Here is a 21,331-nt window from a genome sequence, read left to right as displayed (position 1 = left end):
GAAACATGTATATTGTCATATGTGAGGCAGAACACCATTCCATGCTTGATGCATGGGACAGTTGCTCAGGGCTGGGGCAGTGGGATGGCCTTGGGGGATGGGGTGGGGAGGGGGGTGGGAGGGGGGTCCAGGAGGGGGAACACATGTAGGCCCATGGCTGATTCATGTCAATGTATGGCAAAAACTACTATAATATTGTAAAGTAATTAGCCCAACTAAAATAAATAAATTTCTTTAAAAAAAAAAAAAAAGAAGCATCACTACAAACAAACCTAATGGAGGTCATGGAATTCCAGTTGAGCTATTTCAAATCCTAAAAGATGATTCTGTGAAAATGCCACACTCAGTATGTCAGCAAATTTGGAAAACTCAGCAGTGGCCACAAGACCGCAAGAGGTCAATTTTCATTCCAATGCCAAAGAAAGGCAAGGCCAAAAAATGCTCAAACCACCATACAATTGCACTTATCTCACACGCTAGCAAAGTAATGCTCAAAATTCTCCAAGCCAGGCTTCAACAGTACGTGAACCATAAACTTCCAGATGTTCAAGCTGGATTTAGAAAAGTCAGAAGAACCAGAGATCAAATTGTCAACCTCCATTGGATCATTGAAAAAGCAAGAGAGTTCCAGAAAAATATCTACTTCTGCTTTATTGACTATACCAAAGCCTTTGAATATGTGGATCACAACAAACTGTGGAAAATTCTTGAAGAGATGGGAATACCAAACCACCTGACCTGCCTCCTGAGAAATCTGTATGCAGGTTAAGAAACAACAGTTAGAACTGGTCATGGAACAACAGACTGGTTCCAAATAGGAAATGGATCGTGTCAAGGGTGTATATTGTCATCCTGCTTATTTAACTTATATGCAGAGTACATCATGAGAAATGTTTGACTGGATGAAGCACAAGCTGGAATCAAGATTGCTGGGAGAAATATCAATAACCTCAGATATGCAGAGGACACCACTCTATGGCAGAAAGTGAAGAAGAACTAGAGAGCCTCTTGATGAAAGTGAAAGAGGAGAGTGAAAAAGTTGACTTAAAGCTCAACACTCAGAAAACTAAGATCATGACACCTGGTTCCATCACTTCATGGCAAATAGATGGGGAAACAGTGGAACCAGTGTCAGACTTTATTTTATTGGGCTCCAAAATCACTGCAGATGGTGATTGCAGCCATGAGATTAAAAGACACTTGCTCCTTGAAAGAAAAGCTATGACCAAACTAGACAGCATATTAAAAAGCATAGACATTACTTTGCCAACAAAGGTCCATCTTCAAAGCTATGGTTTTTCTAGTAGTCATGTACGGATGTAAGAGTTAGACTAGAAACAAAGAATTGAGCACTGAAGAATTGATGATTTTGACCTGTGGTATTGGAGAAGACTCTTGAGAGTCCCTTGGACACCTAGGAGATCAAACCAGTCAATCCTAAAGGAAATCAGTCCTGAATGTTCATTGGAAGGGCTAATGTTGAAGCTGAAACTCCAAAACTTTGGCCACCTGATGCAAAGAGCTGAGTCATTTGAAATGACCCTGATGATGGGAACGACTGAAGGTGGGAGGTGAAGGGGAGGACAGAGGATGAGATGGTTAGATGGTATCACCAACTCAATGGACATGAGTTTGAGTAAACCCTGGGAGTTGGTGATGGACAGGGACGGCTGGCATGCTGCAGTCCATGGAGTCTCAAAGAGTCGGACATGATTGAGCGACTAAACTGAACTGAACCAGCTGTTTTAGAAAAGAAGGATGAAGCATAAGAGAAACCGCCATATACCATTTTGACTCCTTGTGCTATGTGTGTGAGCTCAATTGCTCAGCCATGTCCGACTCTTTGTGAGCCCATGGACTGAGGCTCACCATCTTCTGTCCATGTGATTTCCAGGCAAGAGTACTGGAGTGGGTTTCCATGCCTACCTCCAGGGGATCTTCGGGACTCAGGAACCTAACCTGCCTCTCTTGAGTTTCCTGCATAGGCTCGTGGATTCTTTACCCCTGTGCCAATTACCTAGCATTTCTATCCAGCATCCTGGATTTGGACAGTAAGTTTTTCTCATTCATTAGAAAGAGTTAGGAATTAGGGGGTAGACTGTGTGGTTGAATAGGTCTCTGATACAACTCCTTTTCTTGTACACCTAAATAAATTATTAGATATTGATAGAAATATTCAGAGGACATTTGAAAATCTCAATTACATACTTTTTATTTTCATTAAATTTTCTCATCACAATTACTTTGTTTCATGGTCACCGACACAATGAAATAATTAAAAGGGCATGTCAGGATGGCAATAAATTTGAAGCTACATATATTAATACATGAAATGTTATTTGTTTGTGTTTAAAACATCCATAAGCAAATTTAAGTTTCTGTTTTTGAAGTAGCAATAAAGAGAAGTATACCTATTCCCTGGCTTTCTAAACATTTCTGAGTTAGAATAATGTTAAAAGAGTAACCTAGGTATTTTATAAAAGCCAGCAAGTTCATATCATAAAGCTAAACAAAATACACCTTAGAGGAAACAACAGAATGTAAAAAGGAAGTAAAATTTTATAAACTATTTAGATAGTTTCTTAGGACTCATTTCAGTGTTCAGAAAAGGCAAACAGTGCCTTGATATCATCTGGCATATTTTTGAATACTAGGGAAATAATGATAAATTATATGTTGTGAGTACATAAATGTAATTTTAAAAATATATGTACTACTTTGAAATTAGACCTCTCTTACTTTATCTACCTCTTTCATGTCTAGAATGTGTTGTCTAATTTTGAATGAATGCCCTTAAGAGCAAAACTGCCCTTCTTAAATGTTTGCCATGCCATGAAAAAAAGAATTGCCTCAGTAAATTAAAGCTAGTAGTAATTATGAATTACTGAATAGTTGATGAGTGATAAATCTTTGCTTTTTCACTTTATTTTAATTTATTATATTCATATCAAAACTTCAAATGATTATTTGCTTATTTGCAAAGATTTAAATCAATAGCTCTTGAATAAAAATATTTGTTTCACTCCACAGCCATTTCTAATCTTAAATCTATTTGGTTTACTCAAATCATAATAATTATTAGATCCTTCAAAAGCCTATTACAGCAGGATTTTAAAATATTCTGAAAATCTTCTGTAACTTCAAAGTGAATATCAGAAACCATCATTCAAGGAAAGGCTGAGTGACTGCTACACCAAGGAGAAACACATTTTATGCAAGGAATTATGAATAGCTTAACGACAATGACTGAGCATGCAGACAAACAGTATAAAGAATGGAAGTCTGACTCTGTGAAGTTTTTCTTTCCTTGTACTCAGTCATGTCCAACTCTTTGAGACCCCATGGACTGTACCCTCCCAAGCTTCTTTGTCCACAGAATTTTTCAGGCAAGAATACTCAAGTTGCCATTTCCTACTCTAGGGGATCTTCCTGACCCAGGGATACAAACCACATCTCCTGAATATCCTGCGTTGGCAGGCAGATTCTTTACCAGAGCGCCTCCTGGGAATCCCTTAGAACCAGTGAAAAATACAAAAAGTATTAATAATAACTCTGTGGTAAAAGGAGAAAATATAACAATGAAGATGATGTTAAAGATAAAATAACCAAAAAGTGATTAACCAGGACTTTCTTGATTTTCCCACATGGGAGATTTTAACAAAGAATAAGCTGTACAGGTGACAACAGGATGGATAGAAAAATATTACAGCTCAAACATGCAAAGAAGCTAGTGTCAATTCTTAAATGTAAGGCATGTAGATACGTACACAGTGATGGAGAGAAGTTTCCTATCAAAGACAACATCAAAATGGCTGATAAACATATGACAGTGTGCTCAACATTAGTAATCATGGGAATGCAAAACAAGATCATGAGGTACCACGTCATATCAACCAGAAAAGACTAATGAAGTAATATACAAAGTGTTAGAGAAGTTTTTGGAGCATCTGGAATGCTTATACCTGGCTAGAAGTATAAATCTGTACTTGAGAAAATTTTGGTACTAAGGTTGAACATAAACACACATTTTGCTGAGCAATTCCTTTTTTACAGCTCCCTGAACAAAGTTTCACAGTCTGGGCTTAAACGACAGAAGATTTATTTATTTATTTTTTTCTCTCTTGTGTCTAGAGGCTAGAAGTTCAAGATTGACATTTTGGTAGACCTGCTTTCTTCTGAGATCCTTTAGGAAGAATCTGTCTGGGATTCCAAGCCTGGCTTTGAGATGGTAATCTTCTCCATGTCTTTACTTTTTTTTCCTTCTGCCTATGTCTGTGTCCAAACTGCCTCTTCTTATGAAGACACCAGTTATATTTGATTAGGACTCACCCATAAAACCTGATTCTAAACTAATCAACTCTCTAAAGACCCTATCTCCAAATAGCTACATTCTGAGGTACTAGAAGTTAGGACACCTTCAACACATGAACTTTGAAGAAGGGGGTAAATAATTCAGTCCATAAAGATACTCAACAGAAATGCCTATCTATTTATCTATATCTCTATATAATCCTGCACAAATTGTTTATTGTAGTACTATTTGTAGTATCTCCAAAATATAATTTATCTGAATGAGCATAACAAACAGAATGAGCAAGCAAATTTTGACATATTTATATAATGAACTACTATATAAAATCATATAGCAATTGGAACATATGAATAGAACTTGCAAACAGAAAGGGGATAACATAAAGAAGTACACACCCACATGATTTTATTTATGTGAAGTGTAAGAACAGGAAAAACTAATTTATAACATTAAAAGTCAGGATAAGCATTTCTCTTGGTGAGGGTGTTAAGAAAGGATTGTGACTGGAGGAAGCATTAGGGGACTTCTGAGATACTGGTTAGATTGTTGTTTTGTTATTTGAATCTGTTTGTCCAGTTTGTGAAAAAACACTAGACTCTTTATTTAAGAATCCTCCACATTATTGAAAATATTTTATACTATAATAAGATTTTTTTAAAAAGAATAAATAAATCTACTGGTTGACTGAAACCATTGATGTTGATTTTAATAACAAGACAGAGTATTCTGAAATATTTTAGGGGAGACTAAGGTAACGATTTAAGAAACATACAGAAATTAAATCTTGATGAACCATTTCATATTCCATCCCAGGCCCTTAACTAGATTTATGATGCTGAAAAAATCTTTTTAACACTGAAATGCTGATGTCTCCCCCTTAATTAATGATTTCTATAGTAATATCTTTAGAAATCCTCTTTCAACATTAGAATTCTTACGGTCTTAATAATTTAGGGACTGAATTGCTGAAGCTGGAGAAAACATCATCTTTAAACATTTGATTTAAAAAAGGATAAGTTTTCTGACAATTAAGATAACAATGTATTTCCCATTTTACTGTCATTGAAATATAAGGATTAAGTTTAGGCTTAGAATTACGGTTAATTATAGGATTATCCTTTTGGTCATTAATTTTGTATGTTTCCAGAGGAAATTTATTTATGTAAAAATAATTAAGATAGCAAAGCTTTCTTAATTATTATTTAATAATTAAGAGTTCCAATAAAGAGTTTCAGTATTGATAATTAAAAATATTGGCAATTATTTTTGAAAAATGTATATTCTTATGTGATAGGAAACTTTGGGACTATTACCAAAACACATGAAAGAAAGAGAAATATCAATTAAATATAGCTTCGGACCATCCCAAAGGCCAGGTAAAAAGAAAAGCATGCAGTGAGCGGCTGAGGATAACGAATAGCACTGAAAGAGGGCTGCTGTCAAAGACTGACACAGTTAAATTAACTAAAAATAATGGTGGGTTTTTGTGTGAGGGTGATGAATCAGAAATATTTACAGTCAATCAAAATCTGAAGGAAAATGAAACAAAACAGAAATCATACCAGTGTGTAAAGCAAATATCGGCATCTGCAGGACTTTATATTGAGTGATTCCTGTAGCTAACAAGAAATAGGAAACTATGACTCATGAGTTGCCTCACATATAAACAAAACAGTTATGTTGAGATTTTGCATTCAGTACCCATACAGCAATATTTTACATTGAAATCTGGTATAAAAATAATATCTATGTTACAAAACAAGAAAAAGTATTAGGAAGGCATATGAACTGAAGTCACTCTTCAGCAGCAATTGCCTGATATTGCTACATTTGCTTTCCAGAAATATTCATAGAATACAATTGATGCTGGATCCATCAAGATTATTGTGTTTGAAGACAAGTGGAGAGGGAGAATATGAAATATGATAATAATGAACAGCTTTCTAGTTCTAAATGCAAGCAGAGGTTTAAGTGCTTCACACTTCATTTGAGTGGTCATTCAGTAACCTTTTCAAACCTGATGACAAACAACCTCACAGTTGGGCAATAATGTTGCCATGTGAAAAATGCCAAAACACTTAAAAAATAAAACTTATTTCTCATCTTTCAAGTCCTTATTTTTTCTCACCTTTTAACTTCAGTTTACCATTTATATGTTAAAGTATTTAAAAAAAGAAGGAATAGCAGTGTAAATATTCTAATGGTTTAAAAAGATATATACAATATTAATTTTTGAGAGAAAGAGAAGGACTTACAGTCACATAGATGTAAACATTTAAAAAAATATTTTATCTTATTCCTGATTTTATCTTAATTATTTTATCTTATTTTTGAAGCATAGCATTTGTCCTCAGATAGATCATTTAATTTTTCTTACATGATTTTATCACTATGAAATTAGCTCGGTAATACCTACAACCAACTTTAGAAATTATATGGAGAATAAAGATTGAATGGTATAAAAGTCACTGGAAAAAACTGTCATTTGAATAGCAGTCATAATACTAGAGGATTGCTAGAATGAGTTCAGCTCACACCAATTCAGAGTTGATATTCACTTGTGTCACATTAGGATATTAAATCTATTCAATATTTTTTTCAAAGATTAATAAATGAGTAAGTATCTTTCTTAGTGATTGTTATTTTCACTAAATAACAATCTTAGGTTATGTAGGGTACTAAAGGTAACCTAAAACCTTTAGTAAAGTCTTACCAAAGGTTAAGTGAGGTTAACTTAAACCTTCCTTAAATAGGTTTAAGGTTACTAAAACAGCTTTTGCTACATAATGGGGAAAAATCACTCTTTATACTTTGCTCATTATTCCCACTGCTTAACCGTATATTACTCAACCAGCAGTAGATCATGTGTAGATTCCATTGTCCAGAAGAAATTGCTATAGGATGCAAAAGTCCATTGGGCCATGTTCTCAGCCTTTTTATAATGCTGAAATAAATGATAGTCTACAGCAGTAATTAACAGTTAACTGCTGTAGTATATTATATTGCCCTTGGTTAAAAAGTGATTGATCAAAATGTAGAAAGACATGGAAGATTTTCCAGGAACAGTTGAGAGTGAATCTTTCCACCTTCAAATAGACTCATTCACCATTCATTTATTGTCAATAACTATTCATTAAAAGGGCTTCCCTGGTGGTTCAGTTGGCAAGAATCTGCATGCAATGCAGGAGACCTGGGTTCAATCCCTGGGTTGGGAAGATACCCTGGAGAAGGGAAAGGCTGCCCACTCCAGGATTCTGTCCTGGAGAATTAGGGTTAGGGTTAGGGTTAGGGTTAGGGTTTAGGTTATGTATAGTCCATGGGGCTTTCCTGGTGGCTCAGACGGTAAAGTGTTTACCTGCAATGCGGGCGATACTGGTTCAATCCCTGGGTTGGGAAGATCCCCTGGAGAAGGAAATGGCAACCCACTCCAGTACTCTTGCCTGGAAAATTCCATAGACGGAGGAGGCTGGTAGGCTACAGTCCATGGGGTCGCAATAGAGTCAGACACTACTGAGCAACTTCACTTCCTTCCTTCATAGTTCATGGGGTTGCAAAGAGTTGGACAGGACTGAGCAACTTCCGCTTCACTTCACATTTATTAAAAACCTACAATGTTCCAATGTTTCTGGTTTTCTTTTTTGTTGTTGTTGTTGTTCTTAGAACCATCAGCAAATAGAAATATATTCTTCTCCTTTAATTGTATTTCTTAGTGAAAGAAGACATAAAATAGGTACAAAATAAGGAAATTATAGTATATGTTAGCTGTTGATCCAAGTTGTGTTAACAACAACAACAACAAAAAAAATAGAGAAGGGAAAAGGAAACTGGGAGTGCAAGGTGGTCCAAGATAGAGGAGAAAGTTGTAATTTTAAACTGGGTGGTCAAAGCAGTCTCAGTAGTAATATATCTTTAAGCATACTTAATACAGGCAAAGGAGTTAGCAGTGCAAACACCTGAGACAGAAATGTCTTACAGAAGAAAAGAGCCAATATAAAATTCTAAAGTCAGGGCATGTCTTCTGTGTTTAAGGTATAATGAACAGACTTGAAGGATCAGGAGATCAAGAGATGATATGTTCAGGTAATGGCAGCCTGCTCATAAAGAACCTGCTAAGGCATTGTCAGTTCAGTTCAGTCATTCAGTCGTGTACGACTCTTTGTGACCCCATGAACTGCAGCACACCAGGCCTCCCTGTCCATCACCAACTGCCGGAGTCTACCCAAAACCAGGTGCATTGAGTCGGTGATACTATCCAACCATCTCATCCTCTGTCGTCCCCTTCTCCTCCTGCCCTCAATCTTTCCCAGCAACAGGGTCTTTTCAAATGAGTTAGCTCTTCACATCAGGTGGCCAAAGTATTGGAGTTTCAGCTTTAACATCAGTCCTTCCAATGAACGCCTAGGACTCATGTCTTTTAGGATGGACTGAGTGGATCTCCTTGCAGTCCAATAGACTCTCAAGAGTTTTCTCCAATGCCACAGTTCAAAGCATCAATTCTTTGGCACTCAGCTTTCTTTATAGTCCAACTCTCACATCCATACATGACTACTGGAAAAACCATAGCCTTGACTAGACGGACTTTTGTTGATAATGTCTATGATTTTTAATATGCTGTCTAGGTCAGTCATAACTTTCCTTCCAAGGAGTAAGCATATTTCAATTTCATGGCCACAATCACCACCTGCAATGATTTTGGAACCCAGAAAAATAAAATCTGACACTGTTTCCACTGTTTCCCATCTATTTGCCATGAAGTGATGGGACCAGATGCCATGATCTTAGTTTTCTGAATGTTGAGCTTTAAGCCAAATTTTTCACTCTCCTCTTTCACTTTCATCAAGAAGCTCTTTAGTTCTGCTTCACTTTCTGGCATAAGGGTGGTGTCAACTGCATATCTGAGGTTATTGATATTTCTTCCAGCAATCTGCATTCCAGCTTGTACTTCCTCCAGCCCAGCATTTCTCATGATGTACTCTGCATATAAGTTAAACAAGCAGGGTGACAATATACAGCCTTGACGTACTCCTTTTCCTATTTAGAACCAGTCTGTTGTTCCCTGTCCAGTTCTAACTGTTACTTCCTGACCTACATACAAGTTTCTTAAGAGGCAGGTCAGGTGGTCTGGTACTCTCATCTCCTTCAGAATTTTCCACAGTTTATTGTGATCCACACAGTCAAAGGCTTTGGCAAAGGCATTGTATTGAGTAATTTTATACATCAGGTTGACTAGGTCATGTGGTGCTCAGATATCTGGTTCATATTATTTCTGTGTATATCTGTGAAGATTTTTCCAGATGAGGTTTGCATTTGTATCAGTAAGGTGAATAAAGCAGATTGCCTTCCCCAGTGTGGGTGTGCACCATGTAATCTTTTGAGAGTCTGAATAGACAAAAAGGCACAAGAAGGAATAATACATTCTCTCTGTCTGATTTTTTGAGTGAAGGCATCCGTTTTCTTCCTTCAGACTGGGAACTTATATCATTGACTCTGTGGTTCTCAGACACAACTGAGAGACTGAACTGCCTGAACTGACTGGTTCTCAGGCCTTCAAATGTGGACTAGAACTATACCATTATCTTTCTTGGGTCTTCAGTTTCAGATGACAGATCATGGTACTTCCTAGACTCCATAATCACAAGGGCTAATTCATTAAGCTATAGATATAAACTGTATATATATATATATATAGAGAGAGAGAGAGAGAGAGAGAGAGGGAAAGAGAGTCTATTGTTTCTGTTTCTACAGAGAACCTTGATTAATACAGGCATCATAGGATTTTATTTTTTATTCTCAGGAAGATGGGAAACCATTACAGATCAATGAGCAGTCATAAATTTTTGACTATGATTGGTTTTTGATTATAGACCACAGAGAAGAAATTTAACAACTGATACTAGAGATGATAGTAGGTTAGTAAAAGGATGTACTGACAGAGATGATTAGAAATGGTTGATTTTTTGATTTATCCAGATAAAGTAACTTCCTTATGCAATAGATAAGAGGATTGAGAGAGAAAGAGAGTGGTTAAGGATTATACCCCATTTTCTACCTGAGGAACAGAAGGATACAATTGCCATCAGCAGAGATAGGAAAGACTGGTCAAAGCAATCTCATGCTAGAATCTCTCAAATTCCCATGGATTTTTCAGAGTAGCATGATTCAAATATGTTAAAAAAAAAAAGAAAAAGCTGCCTTAAAATATCACTAGACTTAAGATGAATGTCATGGTACAAAGGTATTTCTTTTTATTTTATTTTTATAAATTTTTGAAAAGAAAAGAGAAAAAATATCAAAGGAAGAAAGATATGAGCAAGATAGAAATATTTTAGAAAATCACATAAATGCTTTTAGAAAAAACATGGATAAATCTCCCTTGATTAATTATGACAGTGCCCTTTTTTTTTTTTAAAGCATTTTAGTTTGCAGAATAAGCCAAAAATAACTCAATTAATTTCTACTACAAAAATCAAAAAAACAAAAACAAACACTTTTTGGAACAGTGGTTTTCAAATTGCTTTATAAAACCTAAGGTTTCTCAGAAATAAGGATGTGCAAAGGAGGAATCAAGCAGGACATATCTTTTGTTTCTTCTTATATACTGAATGTGCTAAGTTACTTCACTCAAGTCTAACTCTTTGCGACTATGTGTTTTATTCCACCAGGCTCTTCTGTCCATGAGATTTTCCAGGGAAGAACATGAGAAAGGGTTGCCATTTCCTCCTCCAGTGAATCTTCCAAAACTAGAGATCAAACCCTCATCTCTTATGTCTCTTAGGTCTTATAAATTAGCATTCTATAATTGAAATTATATTCAAAAAGGGTATTGCTGCCTTTTGTTAAACTGTGAAAACTACAATTGCAGAGGAAGAAATCTCATTCTATTCCTCCATTGAAAATGCAAACTTTCTTCTCTAATACTATCATAGATTTTGAATTGGAGTAAAGTGGGAATACAGAGCTGATAATAAGAAATGCATGAATACATGTGAAATACTCATGAGACTACTTTTAACTATTTTTATTATAGAGGGTGACTAAAATTTAGCAATAATTATTTCTTTGTTCTTATAGAAAAAATAACAATTGTGTGTCAGTATTTTAAAATCTAATTGTCATAGTATTGTTTTTAGCTAATTTATATAGTATTTGAATTTGAAATTTTCCCAACTAAGAGCTTTAAAGTATTTCATCTAAGTAAACATGATATTTCCTCCTTAGGAACCATAACTATTGTTATAGAGAATGTAAATGACATGGTATGTCCAATTGCCTCTATGCATATATTCATTTCACAATCTATAATTTTTTTCCAAGGGAAAAAGGCTAATTCTCATTAGAAGTACTATAACATAAAATATAAATAAAAGTATAAATTTAAATGTAAATAGCAGTGTAATTATAACATTTTCAAATTATATAAGCCTTACATTATTCACAGGCTTTCTTCGGGGCTTATATTATTTATAGGCTTTCTTTTGAAACAAAAACAAAGAAGTAGCCTTAATAAAGTAGTTCCATAAAATCCTATTTGTCTTTGTATATTAAGATCTGGTGATTTCAGATCACTTCATTCAAATGAAATACTATGAAATCACAGATCTGTTAATAAAACTGGCACATCAACTTGTATCAGAGGCAAGAAAAATGATTTGTTTCAGTCCAACTAAGATTTAATACAGATGCAATAACATTATTCTCTTTGGAATGCATTACTACAGTCTCAGCATACTTACATTTATATTATAAATATCATGTTGCTTTTTAATAAAAACAACAAAAAGATAGTTTACCATCTTGTGTCAACAGTTTGCATTTTATGTGTTGGCTATTTGGCAGCAATTGTAGTTTTCTGCATAATTTTTTATACCTAAAAGAAAGTTTGCGTTCTGAGAATCCTCATGGCTCTAATGTTTAAGGATAAAAAATTCTGCACTTTTAAAATTTTACTCACATCATACATTGAAATCTAACATACCAGCTAAGTTTTTAAGGTAATTCTCTAAGGAACAACTTATTTAGTAATCAATAATAAAAGTTTTGAAATTATTTCCCATGAGAACACTATCAGTTTAGTTCAGTTCAGTCGCTCACTCGTGTCTGACTCTTTGAGAATACTATACAAGTTATTAAATAAAAAATAAAGTGTTTACAGGAGGAAGGGGTGTATTTCTTGAGGGTTTTCACCTCTTTGGTCTCATATGAATTATGGCCATGATCTCCATTCCAGGAAAGCATTCATGTTACTTGATATAATGATTGCTTCACAAATGATTATGCCTTGAGGTTTTTCTTTTTATTCATGTAAGAACTGAGTTTGGAATTCACTCTTAGCACAGATCAGGAAGGCTAAGTCAAATTATTCTTTTGGTGAGCTACTGGAATATGTTTCCATTTGCTACTGAACTGTGGAGAGCTAACACCTGAGCTTGAATATACTGCCCTTGTCATTTAAACTGGGAATTTTTTGCATGGAATTAAACTACAACTCTATGTAAGTGTGCATGTCTCTATATATTTATAGTGAATAGAAAACAAAAGAAGGGATGGATTCTTTGGAGTCAAGCAAAAATGGTTTGTCTCCTACCGAGGTGCAGTTAACAATGAGTTTGCGGTTTAATTTTCTAAACTGTAAACTGGTGTGATAATACTTTTCTTACAGTATTATTGTGAGAATGAAATGATACATAGGTGTATAAAGGACCTGGGAAGTAACAGTTCAGTTCAGTCGCTCACTCGTGTCTGACTCTTTGCGACCCCATGGATTACAGTATGCCAGGCCTCCCTGTCCATCACCAACACCCAAAGTTTACCCAAACACATGCCCATTGAGTCGGTGATGCCATCCAATCATCTCATCCTCTGTCTTCCCCTTCTTCTCCTGCCTTCAATCATTCCCAGCATCAGGGTCTTCTCAAATGAGTCAGTTCTTCGGATCAGGTGGCCAAAGTATTGGAGTTTCAGCTTCAACATCAGTCTTTCCAATTAACACTCAGGACTGGTCACCTTTAGGATGGACTGGTTGGATCTCCTTGCAGTCCAAGGGACTCTCAAGTGTCTCCTCCAACACCACAGTTCAAAAGCAGCAATTTTTTGGAGCTCAACGTTCTTAGTAGTCCAACTCTCACATCCATCCATGACTACTGGAAAAACCATAGCCTCAACTAGACAGAACTGTGTTGGCAAAGTAATGTCGCTTCTTTTTAATATGCTGTCTAGAATAGTCACACATTTCCATACAAGGAGTAACAGTCTTTTAATTTCATGGTTAAGGTCACCATCTGCAGTGATTTTGGAGCCCAATAAAATAAAGTCTGCCACTGTTTCCACTGTTTCTCCTTCTGTTTGTCATGAAGTGATGGGGCCAGATGTCATGATCTTAGTTTTCTGAATGTTGAGCTTTAAGCCAACTTTTTCACTCTCCTCTTTCACTTTTTTCATCATCATCTTTAGTTCTTCACTTTCTGCCATAAGGGTGGTGTCATCTGCATATCTGAAGTAATTAATATTTTCCCAGCAATCTTGATTACAGCTTGTGTTTCTTCCAGCCCAGCATTTCTCATGATGTACTCTGCATAGAAGTTAAATAAGCAGGGTGACAATATACAGCCATGATGTACTCCTTTTCCTTTTCCTATTTGGTACCAGTCTGTTGTTCCATGTCCGGTTCTAACTGTTGGTTTCTGACCTGCATACAGATTTCTCAAGAGGCAGGTCAGGAGGTCTAGTATGCCCACTTTTTGAAGAATTTTCCACAGTTCACTGTGATCCACACAGCCAAAGCCTTTGGCATAATCAATAAAGCAGAAATACATGTTTTTCTGGAACTCTGTTGTTTTTGATGATCCAGCAGATGTTGGCTATTTGATTTCTGGTTCCTCTGGCTTTTCTAAAAGCAGCTTGAACATCTGGCATTCATGGTTCACGTATTGCTGAAGCCTGGCTTGGAGAATTTTGAGCATTACTTTATTAGCATGTGATATGAGTGCAATTGTGCAGTAGTTTGAGCATTCTTTGGCATTGCATTTCTTAGAGATTGGAATGAAAACTGACTTTTTCCGTCTTGTGGTCACTGCTGAGTTTTCAAAATTTGCTGGCATATTGAGTGCAGCACTTCAACAGCATCATCTTTTAGGATTTGAAATACGTCAACTGGAATTCCATACCTCCGCTAGCTTTGTTCATAGTGATGCTCCCTAAAACCAACTTGACTTCACATTCCAGGATGTCTGGCTCTAGGTGAGTGATCACACCATCATGATTATCTGGGTAATGAAGATCTTTCTTGTACAGTTCTGTGAATTCTTGCCACCTCTTCTTAATATCTTCTGCTTCTTTAGGTCCATACCATTTCTGTCCTTTATTGAGCCCATCTTTGCATGAAATGTTCCCTTTGTATCTATAATTTTCTTGAATTTACTAGATCTCTAGTCTTTCCCATTCTATTCTTTTCCTCTATTTATTTGCACTGTTCACTGAGGAAGACTTCCTTATCTCTCTATGCTATTCTTTGAACTCTACATTCAAATGGGTATATCTTTTCTTTTCTTCTTTGCTTTTGGCTTCTCTTCTTTTCACAGCTATTTGTAAGACCTCCTCAGACAGCCATTTTGCTTTTTTGCATTTATTTTTCTTGGGAATGGTCTTGATCCCTGTCTCCTGTACAATGTCATCAGGCACTCTGTCTATCAGATCTAGTCCCTTAAATGTATTTGTCACTTCCACTGTAATGTAAGGGATTTGATTTAGGTCATACCTGAATTTTCTAGTGGTTTTCCCTGCTTTCTTCAATTTAAGTCTGAATTTGTCAATAAGGAGTTCATAATCTGAGGCACAGTCAACTCCTGGTCTTGTTTTTGCTGACTCTGTAGAGCTTCTCCATCTTTAGCTGCAAAGAATATAATCAATCTGATTTCAGTGTTGACCATCTGGTGATGTCCATGTGTAGTCTTCTCTTGTGTTGTTGGAAGAGGGTGTTTACTATGACCAGTGTGTTTTATTGGCAAAACTCTATTAGCCTTTGCCCTGCTTCATTCTGTACTCCAAGGCCAAATTTGCCTGTTACTCCACGTGTTTCTTGACTTCCTACTTTTGCATTCCAGTCCCCTATGATGAAATGAACATCTTTTTAGGGTGTTTTTCTAGAAGGTCTTGCAGGTCTTTATAGAACTCTTCAACTTCAGTTTCTTCAGCATTACTGGTTAGGGCGTAGACTTGCATTACTCTGATTTTGAATGGTTTGCCTTGGAAATGAACAAAGATCATTCTGTCGTTTTTGAGATTGCATCCTAGTACTGCATATCGTACTCTTTTGTTGACTATAATGGCTACTCCATTTATTCTAAGGGATATTTGCCCACAGTAGTAGATATAATGGCCATCTATAATGGGCACTTAATAATAAGCACACAAAATTTAGCAAGCTCTAAGAACTCAATAGTCCCCTGTTTGATTCCTGTGTTGAGAAGATCCACTGGAAAAGGGATAGGCCACCCACTCCAGCACTCTTGGGCTTCCTTTGTGGCTCAGCTGATAAAGAATCTGCCTGTAATGTGGAAAACCTGGGTTCAGTCCCTGGGTTGGGAATATTCCCTGGAGAAGGAAATAGCAACCCACTCCAGTATTCTGGCTTGGAGAATTCCATGGACTATACAGTCCATGGTGTTGCAAAGAGTTGGACACGACTGAGTGACTTTAACAAATAAATAAATAAATAGATAATTCAATAGAATTCAATTTCTTTCTTTTCCCATGTGATTTAGAAAAGAACACACTGGTCTCTTAGAAAGAACGAGAAGTGAAGTGTGCAATACTGAGAAGATCTGAGAGTTACAACTCCAAAATAGTAAAGGATAGAGGTAGGCACAGATCTTTAAGAAAGTATTATGGATGGCCACTGCAAGATTCAGAAGGTCAAATAACCTGGAAAAATGGTTAATTTTAATATGCAGAAGTGCTTTTCTATATAGCACTGATAGTTTCAAGAAAATGTTGCCAAAAATCTATGAAGATATTTTTTATAATTTTATAAAAGGTTGTGGCATAACAAACAATCAAGGTTTACAAGACTGATTGAAAACTAATGAAGTGATCATGCTTTGAGAAGAGACACATGAATTGAATATCATTTCTGGATAGAGACTCTTCTCTTATCAACACAGAAGTAACTACTGTGGATTGGAGAATGAGAAGAATGGTAGGCATTCTGAGAACTTCTACAATACAATTAGCAGTTATAAGAACACATACAGATGATGCAAATGTAATAGAGCAAGAGCAGCAGTGTTGGATCCCAGACAACACAGAAAAAGCAACAGCAGGAGAGCAATAACGGTACCCAAGGAGGCTGACTAAACTTTCAAGACACTAACAAAATGAAGGGATGCAAATCACCGGATTTACAAACTCAGTGATTTGTGTGGAATGGGCTTTAGAATCATGGGGTATATTCACTGATACTTCTGATTCACTCTCTGTTTCAAAGGAGTGACAATATAATGAGTTCTCACTGATGCTTGGAGATAAACTGATAAATAAAATAGCTTATATTCACCAACATAAATGTGTAGACCAGTTTTTCTGTTTTTTTCTAAAAATAATAAAAAAGTTGAATATAGATCGCTGAGATTAGAACCTTGCTTTTGCCAATTATTTTCTTGACACATTACTAAATGTTTTTGTTTCTCAGTTTCTGTTTCTATAAAATGAAGGTGACAGGATAGTTTCAGAGGTTAAATGAATTAATATATATATATATATATAAGATACATACTAATGCTCTACAAAATGAGGTATAATTATCTTCATTATGGTTGTAATTATTATTTATTATAATAACTATTAAAGAGAACAACTTCTCATTTCAATTTGTAAGTCTGTTTTTAATTTCCATATACTGTTTTTGATCAGTATCTTCTACTTGGTCGTTTCACAGATTTCTTTTTTATATAATGCAGTAAAACATATATTCAAGTATTATTCAGTTTAAGTGAAGTATTTTACACTCAGAATTTGTGAAAGTGAAAGTCACTCAGTTGTGTCCGACTCTTTGCAACCCCATGGACTACACAATCATGGAATTCTACAGGCCAGAATACTGGAGTGGGTAGCCTTTCCCTTGTCCAGGGTATTTTCCCAGCCCAGGGATCAAACCAAGGTCTTCTGCATTGCACACAGATTCTTTACCAGCTGAGCCACCAGGGAAACCCAAGAATACGGGAGTGGGTAGACTATCCCTTCTCCAGTGGATCTTCCTGACCCAGGAATCAAACCAGGGTCTCCTGCATTGCAGGTGGATTCTTTACCAACTGAGTTATTAGGAAAGCCCTCAGAATTTGTCTACTATAACTATTTAAAACACCTGGAAAAAGATGCACAATTATATGAGTCAAGATGATGAACTACTGATTTTTCATAGTAAACACTTATTATACTGATTACCTTTCTGAAATATAAGTATTTCTGGCTTTATTAATAAGAATAATTTGGGTCATTTATGTGCAAACGATGCATTGTTTATAGGTAAAAGAGAGAACATCATAGTTGATTAATTCCTTAGACACTGTTTTGTCCAAGATGAACACACACACACAGAGACACACACGCACAAAGGCACACATATCACTCACATAAATAACACACATGCATATAATTTTACCTGGCTAGTATTTTATTAGGAAATTTTAGTTTGTGCTATGAACTGCTTTACAGGGAAAATTAATTATTTCACAAACAAACAATGATTTTTTTCCCCCTGAATATAACAAAGTGAAAGATCAAAGCAAAACTAAAACCAAGACTCTAATAACAGTACTAACACGTTTTTTGATTGTGAGCTGCTCTGCTAGAGATATTCTTTAGGAATACAAAATAATGTAAATTATATTAACACATTGCTCAAATTTATAATTGTATTAATTTTGGAACAATTTTATAATAGGTATAATCTCCACAGTTTGTACTTCTGAAATCAGTTAATCTAAAGTATAAGTAAAGATTCAAAAATTAAATTAGTCTGTTTAAATTAATGCTTTATAGAAATATGTAGCATAATTTGGCCATTCTCAAACATGATACATTCTGTATTACATCAGGCACTCTTCATGTTTACTAACCGTTCTCCATGAAGGTTCATTGGCAGATAGTGGAATTATAGATTGAAAATAAAAAGTAAATTTTACATAACTATCTTCTAATTTATTTCTCTACAGTAAGATTCATTGTAGATTATACATGGTAGAAATCTTCTAAAATAAATTCACTGAGGAATAGTGTCAATGGCTTTTCTTCTGATGTACACTTAGGTTCTGATATGAAATCCAAGTCATAGTACTTAAAATATGTTTCCACCTATTCTATGAAAGACAGTAATCATTTCTTTACTTATTATTTCCTTCCTACTCCCATGTCTCCCTCATAGAGAACATGGTTATATCCTTTTCAATTTGCTCTAAAAACTCTTCCCAAGGAAGTCTTGATATCACCTTCTGGCCATTGCTGATGTAAGTATTTACCTGTCCCAAGTCAGACTACTTAGGTTCTCTTTCCTACAAAAAGACCACATAGTGATTGGATTCAGACCCTGTTAAGCAAATGAACATGAAAGCCATATAATGCCAGGCAGCCATTTTTCACTATGTGCCCCACCCACCAAAAATGGATTATGTGGAATGATAAATATGAAGGAAATATATGAACCTTGACTCCTGGTAGCTTGTTATTTATGGGTTTTATCTCCTGTGAAATATTTCAGAATACTATTAACACTTTAGATCCCAGCAAAATTTTCTTAAATTTTCCTTAATAATTATGGTAGTCTTGAGGATATTTGTTACCTATAAACACCTAATTATGAGCATTAACTAACTCTCTACTAAGTATCAGAGATTGCCATTTTTGTTATGAGTGTGTTAGTGGGGTGGTTTATTCAATTTTCTGAAAGATCAAAAAATGAATAAAAGATCAGGGCTGGGAGACTGAAGTTCTCACGTTTTAAAATAGTTGGTTTGGATCCATCCAAGTACAGATGTCAAGAAAATTGTATAATAAATTTGTCTCAAGCTTAAAAGAAAACTTGGGTTGGATATATTCTTTTGGAAATCATTATATATACAAACTTTTTTTTTTTTCTAGAGAAACTGGAGAGTGGTAAGATAAGAAATTTGAGACATCGTGAAGAATTCAACCATTTAAATACCAGATAAATAATGATGAGTTGATAAAGACTGAGCAAAGATCAGTAAAGTAAGAAGAATGCCTGAGATGTGTGTTATCATTGAAAACAAAGAAAATGTAATTAAAGAGGAAAGATGTGGTGAACTGAGAAATCAGAAAGTTGAAATACATCCGTTGTGTTTAGGCATCAACAAAACACGGAAAATGCTGTGGAATTGACAAGGGTGGTAACAGAAAGGGATGAGCTGGTGTGAACAATGTAAGTAGCATAAATACCTCTTGAAAATTTGGCAGTAATGGAGAAAATGAGTTACAATGATAATATTTAAAAGACAGTGGAATTTGGAAACTTTAAAATGATAGGAAAGCTTTGGTAGACTAGAAGGGTAAAGATAAAGGAGAGAGAACAATAATTAATAAAGTAAGGTTTCCTAGGAGACAATATATACTATAACAGAGAGCCTAACATGAAATATGAGCATGAGCTGGATGAATACATTTTAGCCCTTAGAAGAGGGTTTCCAGATTGAGCAGATAAAAGTATACCATTTCCAATTACATTGAACTTCAGATAAACAATCAGCATTTTTACTATATCTAATATAATATTGATATCAAATTTTTTACTAAAATTTTGTCATTAACTGAAATTAAAATTTATATAGGCACGCTGCATTTTTTGGGTAATCTTAACTGAATCCAAGGATTCGACTCCCCATCCACATTTTTGGACCTTGTGTTTAGAAAGCCTCTCTATGGTCCTCCTTTGACCATACTGAGAGTGCAGAACGAGGAGTCTTTGGGACCAAGGGAACCTATCCATCTGGAACACAAGTCCAGCTCTTCTAACAACCAAGATACTGCAATAATCTACAAACGTGGATGAAAATCTACATTCAAGGCTGCTTGGGTCTCTTCTTCATGCCCCAGCATGTATAGCCTGAGACACAAGATAAAGTCAAGGGATAGGTCCTTGTGTGGATATAAAAAAAGCTTAGCTGTGAAGATGTTTTTCCACATACATGATATTCAAATAAGAAATCGATGAAATTTAGTAATGAGAAGGAAGTGAGAGAGAAAGTAGGTGGACCAGTTTTAAGAGCAGTGAATATGTTAGGAAACCTGTCTTTGTTGCCAGTTTCCTAGATGGGATTGTGAGGAGTGCAAGAAATCTAAATTAAAATTTTATTTTCTGGTTGTAAACATAAAGCTGTATTTTCAAAGGAAGAAGGAGAGAACTTATTTTATTTAACAACCTTCTATCTTGATTTTGACTTCTCTTTCCCAATGTTCTGAAAATGTAAAGAGTGAGCCTAGAGAAAGATATAATTTCTGATAATCATGTAAAGGAGAAGATGGTCAAGCATCCTTATATCCTTATATACATGGTAGTGTGACATTGGTGAAGACACTTCTGATGGTTTCTGTTTTCCTTGTGGCAGTAGACAGGACTACTTTCTAAAAGTAAGTGTGTGTGTGTGTGTGTGTGTGTGTGTGTGTGTGTATACAAATGGTAATCATAAATTTGGTAAGATTTGATATGATTAACAAGAAACAAAGGTGACAAATGTGACTGAAGAAAACAAGTAGGATTGTTCAGTGGTGAGTGTTGAGTTAACAATGCTGGGCATGACTTTATACTGAGATATCAAAATTTCATATTTGGCACAGTTATATTGAAGAAGGGTAAGTGCATTCATGCAAGGTGGTAGTTTTAACAGGTTGTAAAAAAAATGAGAAAATTAGAGATTTCAGGGTATTTGGAAGAAGATTATTGAAATGGTGGATAATGATGATATCTAAGCTAGTTTTGGTAGAATGAGGATAACAAATAAGTGAAAAGGGGAA

This window comes from Giraffa tippelskirchi, chromosome 2, assembly GCF_054371585.1.
Source record: "Giraffa tippelskirchi isolate mGirTip1 chromosome 2, T2T-mGirTip1v1.2.pri, whole genome shotgun sequence".
NCBI classification, from domain to species: Eukaryota; Metazoa; Chordata; class Mammalia; order Artiodactyla; family Giraffidae; genus Giraffa; species Giraffa tippelskirchi.
This window is presented reverse-complemented; position numbering follows the sequence as displayed.